Below are 7,500 nucleotides of genomic sequence, written 5' to 3'. Positions count from 1 at the left end.
TCTGTATTTAAGCATACATTTGACCGAAAACGTGATCAGATCTTAATCTAAGTCTGAATCTTCTATACGTTTGTCAGTTTGTATGTCTGTCTGTGTGTCGCCATTTTTCTTGGCAAATCTTCGTCAAACTTTCGGAGGTTTGGCAGTGCGTGCCACGGAGTGTTTGTGGCAAAAAAAAGTTGAAATATTTGAAGAAGAATAAAAAAAGGTCGATATATATTTTGTGTTTTTTAATCACTGTATCGTGCTGTATCGTGGTCCCCTCCTTGCTATCCTCCCATGCACACCATTTTTTCAGTATTTTCCTGATGGTGAGCTCATGAACACTGACAGCTAATGCAAGAGAGGCCTGCAGATCCTTAGGTGTTACCGTGGGGTTCCTTTTGACCTGGATTATTGTACGCCTTGCTCTTGGGGTGTTTTTTTTCTTAGACGACCGCTCCTGGAATGAGTAAAAATGATGTTGAATTTTCTAGATTTATACATTATCTGCCTGACAGTGGATTTGTGGAATTCAACATCTTTAAAAATGGTTTTGTAACCCTTTGCAGACTGATGAGCATTGACGACTCCTTTTCTGAGGTCTTCAGAAATCTCTTTTGATGGGGGCATGACATGCTTCCACAAACCTGTGTGGTGAAGACCAGACTCTGATGGTGACGAACAAAGTTTATGTTTTTCATATAGGGCAGGGCCACCCAAACCCACTCTTTATTGTCATCCCATGAAACATCTGACTCCAATCACCCCCTTAATTGAGCTGATTAACCTCGAGGTTCTCAAAGTGTTTTCTGACAAATAAATTGAATGTTGGATCATTATGCTCAATAAATAAATGAAAAGTAGAATTTTTTGTATTCTATTTGTTTAAGCTGGTTTGCTTCATTAAGAGTCCTGAGTTATCGTACTTTATAACTCCATTGCTGTATGTAATGTTAATACTTGTTTAATTTGGGGATCCGAAGGAAAGTCATCAATTGTTGCATGTAATTAATATTATTGTACTTAAGGTAGACATTCGGGATTCATAAATATTTCTTATAAAGTTACCCTTCTGTCTCGTGCTATATGTTGATTTCACCCTTAAAACAACACTAAAGTAAGATCAGTGTCTTTATTATCTTCACCACCGAAGGTGGGCAGATGTTGTTTTCACCCCTGTCTGTCTGTGAACATGATATCTCAAAAAGTTGTGGACGGGTTTGAACGAAACTTGGTGGACAGGTTGGGTGTGTGATAAGGACGAAATTGTTAGATTTGTGTGAAGATTCAGATACGGATGAGACTACAATAATTAAGTGATTCTTCACCATGAGAGATATGGCCAAAAACTATATATAGCACGATATCTCAGAACGTTTTGGACAGATTCAAACGAAATTTGGTGGACAGGATGGATGTTTCACAAGGAAGAAATGACTATATTTTGGTGAAGATCGGAATCCAAATGCAATTTTTTTTTAATTAATGTGATTCTTCACCATTGAGTGATCAGGCTAAAAACGATATGTAACAATATCTCAAAAACTTATGGAAAGATTTGGACAAAACTTGAAAGACAAGTCGGGTGTGTGACATATAAGAATTATTTCCATTTTGGTGAAGATCTGAATCAGAATACGAATTAAAAACATTTTTTTTTTATCGATTCTTCACCATTGAGAGATGGGGCCAAAAATGATATTTCTTAAGTTCTGGACGAGTCATGACAAAACTAGGTGGATGAGTTGGATAGGTGACAAGAACAAGTTGATTCCATTTTGGTTTAGGTTGAGATCCATATCCAGCCTATCAGTGGGATACAAAATGTAAATTGTTCAGCTGGTGGGGGTATGCACTCTACCGAGTGCTGTTCTAATTAATTTTCTACCATGACACCTTCCAGGTGACTGGTGCACTCGCTGCGATGCCCTGAGCTCGACACGTAACATAAGTTTGGGGCTCGTCGGGGATTTGAAACCAAGTTGCCAATAATAATAAACTGATTAAAAGAAAACCAAGTGAAACCAACAAACATTCAGAATGGTGTTTGATGTAAGTTTATTGAGTCACCAGATGAGGAACAACTTGGTACGCTGAAGAAATTTGAGCTTTTGCAGTTGGCTAGGTATTTAACCTTGAGGTTTGACGAACTCGAAAGACAGCTGAAATTCTGTCATTTGTTGTAAATCATTTAGTTGAGAAGCATTTGGATGAATCAGTGTTACAATTGTTAATAGATGAGAAGTCTGAAATTATTGAGTTGCAAAAATTGGAGCTGTAGTTAAAAGAACAAGAAAACAAAAGAGAAAGGGAATTGAAACGAAAAGAACTGGTGATCCAGGAAAGAGGAAGGGTTAAATAATTGGAGACCGAGGGAAGAGAAAGGGAATGTAAGTTTAAAGAACTGGACATGTGGAGCCAAAGGCAAAGGACATGTGGAGCCAAAGGGAACGTAAGCTGAAAGAACTGGAAATTCAAGTCGAGTTTAGCAGCGACAATGACATTTATAATCCTAAAAAGCCCACCCCACACACATGTACATCCCATATTCATGCAAATGTAAACTTAATTTCCAGTTAATTTACACAAAACACTACAAGTGCTCCAGAAGTCTTCAAACACAAAAAGACTACAAATGTTCACATGATATGAAAGTGCCAGCGATATATACGCAGACATCATCCCTTTGAAACAAAAAAGTGCCTTTTCATTTTTCTTCATTCACTAACCTGCTTCATTCACTAATCTGGCTTTTCTGGTTTTATAGAGATTGCAAGATTAGCGGTGCCAAGTGAAGAAATTCAAAAGCAAACTCACATATTTTTCTTCAGTGTTGCATGCAAGCCCATAAACAAGGATTTGAAAAGAAGACACAATTTGAAACTTACAAAAATACATCTCAGACACAGAAAAAGAGATGACAATCTCTTGGACTCAATAAACGCATGATACAAATGTTCCATTTTGTTACAAAAAGGATATAAATTAGACACAGAAGGGTTAAACTTCTGGAGTAACGACTGTGTGGTCAGGGCTTGATGGACCAGTCTCCAATTTAGATCTCCCATACGACCAACAGTCGGAGAGCGGAACATGAAATTCCAAATTGGAGTGAGGAAGACTCCTGCAGGTAAGGTCTCTTTCCAACAGTTTCTCATGGGTGTTGTATAGCCTGGTAAACACACTTCAAGACAACTCTTATAGATTATATGCCTGGTGTTAGCTTAACGGTTAGGGTGGTGGGCTTTGGATCCAATAGCCCTGAGTTCAAATCCTGCTCAGCTGTTGAATTAATACCAGGTGGGGTTAACTCAGCCTGTCATCCTTCGAGGTTGGCTAAATGAGTGCCAACATGTTGGTATACTGTGTCAGAGTGGCAACCCTTCCAGGATTGTGCCCAATAGCCAAGGAGACTGCTTAAGCAGCACCAACGCTTTGCACAGAGTATGGTCTCAATCTCCTCTCCTCTCTCCTTGTAGATTATCTTTTTCTCCATGACGTGGAACACACTGGACTCGTCACTATTTAAGGAGAACATGCCATGTTGTTTATGGGCAGTGATTGAGAGTTCAGGGAATGTGAGGTGAAAATCTACTGCTTCGTTTACCCCATTCCACCAAATATTTCCTTGTAAAAATCAAGTCTGAATTCCTGTCCTCATGACGTTGCTCACTGTTCTGATTGAATGCAAGCTAATTTTTTGCAGAAAAAGAGCTCGAAGGCAACGATCACTTCAATGAAGGCTCCATGAGATCTCACACTTTATTAATTCCACTATTCGTAAAGTATTCCAGACATGATCGGCTGATAGATAGTCCAGATAATAATGGATTTTGGAAGATTTGCTTGTGCACAAACTTCTTGGCATTATAAGAAATCTTTTCTAACTGCTGCACTCCTCGGGCCTGTCAGCTGCCAGGCATTCAAAAGAGACTGATGAAAAGCAGCTGAGCTCTACCGACCTGCTTCAATTCTATGAAGAAGAGTTCCTGGTTCGAGTCCAATCCACCTGTTTGCCGAAGCAAGAGTTTTGTGAGAAGATGCTGGGACCCAACTTCACTATATAATGGACATTATATTGTCATTCGTGGAAAAGATATTATTCGACTGGGGATGTGCACCAAGTTTTGGCCACCTGAATGTCGGGGCCTTCACAATACATTTAGCTTAAGCCATTGGTCGCCTCCCCAGAAAAAAAAATCAATCAGACCCTTCTGAATGCTGGTGATCAGAGCTTGAGGAAGTTGTAGTGGAATTACTTTATGCAATATGGTTGGAATCACCAGGTTATTTATCATTGCCCATGCCTTAAATGACAAGAAATAGAGAGTTCATGTCCACCACATCGTTTCTGCTTTATGTTATCCAGGAAACCTCCGAATTATTTTGCATATCACTTGTAGTTCCCAAATGGATACTACAGTGCCTATAGAAAGTCTACACCCCCTTTCAAAATTTTCACCGTTTGTTGCTTCGCCTGGAAATAAATTGCGTTAAATCAGACTTCTTCCACATTAATTTACACATCATGACCCACAACTTCCAAGTGAAAAACAAATTCTACAAATTATAGAAAATTAATAAAGAATACAAAACTAGAAGTGTCCACCCCTTGGATAAGTGCCCCCCACCCTTTTACAATAGCAATTGTAAACGAGAGGGGGAGCACTCAGGAGAGTGCAAAACCTCCGCCGCCAATACTGCTGGGTCACTCAAGTTAACCTTTTATCTTATTCATTAAATATGACGTCAACAGTGCTGACAGAGTTATAGTTCTTTTCTCCATTTTTTTTGGGGGGGGGTGAAAATCACTGAAAAAATGGAGAAATGCAAAAGAAAGAAATTGAAATTTTGTTGAAAAAAAAAGTTGCAAAAATTTTTTTCTCTAACAATTTTTTTTTTTGGGGGGGGGGGGGTTGGAAATCACTTAAAACATGTAGAAATGCAAAAAAAAAAAAAATTCAAATATTTTTTTCAAAATGGCCGCCATAGCGGCCATATTGGATTTTGGACCAAGTCCAAAATTTCATGGCATGATCCTTGGACCATACCTAACCCCACCCCCACCAAGTTTCGTCGAAATCCATCGAGGAGTTTTTCCGTAATACTGTTCACAAACAAACAAACAAACAGAAAGGGGTGAAAACAGTAACCTCCATCCATCTTCGAAGATGGCGGAGGTTAATTAGCTCAGGTGTAACCAATCACCTTCAAAATCACACACCAAGTTAATTGGCCTCCACCTGTGTTAAATTTCAGTGATTCTGATTATTTCAGAATAAAATCAGCTGTTCCTGTAGGTTTCCTCCACTGGGTAGTGCATTTCACAGCAAAGACTCAACCATGAGTCCCAAGGGGCTTTCAAAAGACCTCTGGGATAAAGTTGTGGAAAGGCAGAGATCAGGGGATGGGTATGAAAATATTTCAAAGGCTTTGAATATCCCTTGGAGCACAGTCAAGACAATCACTAGGAAGCGGAAGTCGTATGGTACCACCAAGACCCTGCCTAGATCAGGTCGTCCCTCCAAACGGGATGACCAACAAATAAGGAGGATAGTGATTAGAATCAGAGGCCAACAAGAAGCCAATGGCAACTATTAAAGAGCTCCATGCCCTGACCTAAATCCAATCAAAAATCTGTGGCATGACTTGAAGATTGCTGTCTATCAACACTCCCCACACAACTTGACTGAGCTTGAACAGTCTTGAACAGAAGAATGTGGAAATATTTCCCAATCAAGGTGTGCAAAGTTGGTAGAGACATGTCTCAAAAGACTCACAGCTGTAATTGCTGTCAAAAGGTGTTTTCATCAAGTAATAACTCAGGGGGGTGGACACTTATCCAACGAAGATATTCTCGTTTTGTATTTTTAATCAATATACTGAAAATTGTGGAATTTGTTTTTCATTTAAAAGTTGTGTGTTATGATGTGTAAATAAAGGTAGAAAAAGTCTGATTTGATGCAGTTTAATTCCAGGCAATGAGGAAAACAAAAGGTGAAAATTTTGAAAAGAAGGTGTAGACTTTCTAATCAGCACTGTAAGGATTTAAACCCATTACTTTTCCATAACATTTCTATCCTGGAAGAGTTTGGGGAAGAGAGGGTGAAAACTGTGATGAGGGTATGGTATCTGAGTAGAGCCAAAGAGCTACCCTCTTATTCCAATTTACTCTTACAGATGAGGCAAGCTCAAACTTGGCAAGACAACGAGATAACCACCATCTCAGATCGTCTCCAATCCTAAACCATGATCGTTTCTACCTTCGTTAACCACAGCCAAATCCTTCCTCCTGTCCTGCACAAGCCTCAAATGCCTGGTCTTCACTCAAAAATTCTGACCTCATTTGGGCTGGAACTAGTTTGAGTGAGATCAAAACTCCATGGTTACCATGATCAGAAGCCCAAACCAGGATGATCCGTTCAGTTTGAAGGACAAATGTTGATTGGTTCAAAATCAGCTAGTGTTCAATTGTGATGCATAAATTGACACTGAGGAATCGGGATTTGTAAATCTGGCCTGAAATATTTCAAAACTTGTGAGTGGAGACAAAGCAAAAGTGGTGGTTATAGTTTGATGCCGTTTCTGTCATTCCACGCGTCTTCAGTTCGATGAAGCTGTTTTATATGCTACAGATGCTCACAAGGCCCTCTTACCTAAATCTCACAAGGTCCTCTTTCCTGGATTCTCTTCATGGATCCACTGTTCACTCTTTCTCGGAGACCGCACTGCCACCATGGTGGAAATACAGCTTAAACACCTTCGGGGGTGGGGGTCGGGGCATGGAATTTCACTGCTTTTGTTTTACCCCCGACATGTTCACTTCTGTAAGTTATCCACTTGTGTGAGGTGACTTTGTCTCTCTCTTCCCCCTTTGATCCTCTGTCAGCCTAAGAACCTGCCATCCTCTGTAATATAGCTCTTCCATGAGCCTACACCCACTGAATACAAAGATAAAACAGAATATTAAAGCTTTTTATTATATGAAAATATGAAGATATGAAATAAGTAATAAAACAATGCACTTGCTCAACAGCATTGTGCAAGTACATTGTGACAGCATATCTTTGTATTCATGTCTTTGTCAAAGGATATGTGGAATAACAAGCAGAACAACTCAACATTTTCAAACATTACAGCAGATAACATCATTGATGTTTACTTCTGCGTTCATCTCATTGTTTGAACCAAGGTCATGATATCATGTGTACATAGAGTTTTCAGTTTTCACCACGCAATCGTCAAACAAGATAGCATACGTCATAGAAGAAGCACACACACCACACACACACACACACACACACACACACACACACACACACACACACACACACACACACACACACACACACACACACACACACACACACACACACACACTTGCCTCTCAGCTTAATCTGGTTTTGATACATGACCTGACAATAACCTGACAGACTGGTGCTTCAATGTTGAAATATTTTTCATTGAGAATGCCATTCATCAGATGAAGTGGCGATGTTAGGGACATGTAATCCGTGC

General features: G+C 39.6%; 1 long non-coding RNA gene across 1 annotated transcript in view; it reads right to left on the bottom strand.

The window, feature by feature from the left end:
- Positions 1-7,250, bottom strand: part of LOC147030733 (uncharacterized) — a 27,187-nt gene extending 19,937 nt beyond the window's left edge. The window contains exon 1 of the long non-coding RNA XR_015055809.1: positions 6,639-7,250. This is a non-coding gene — a long non-coding RNA (uncharacterized LOC147030733). The remainder of the gene's footprint in view (positions 1-6,638) is intronic.
- Positions 7,251-7,500: the final 250 nt, after the last annotated feature.

The sequence above is a fragment of the Eptatretus burgeri genome, chromosome 3 (assembly GCF_056783735.1).
Source record: "Eptatretus burgeri isolate ZD-2024b chromosome 3, Ebu_testis_v1, whole genome shotgun sequence".
Classification (NCBI taxonomy): Eukaryota; Metazoa; Chordata; class Myxini; order Myxiniformes; family Myxinidae; genus Eptatretus; species Eptatretus burgeri.
The sequence above is the reverse complement of the archived record's forward strand: the minus strand, read 5'-3'. Positions and strand labels throughout refer to the sequence as shown.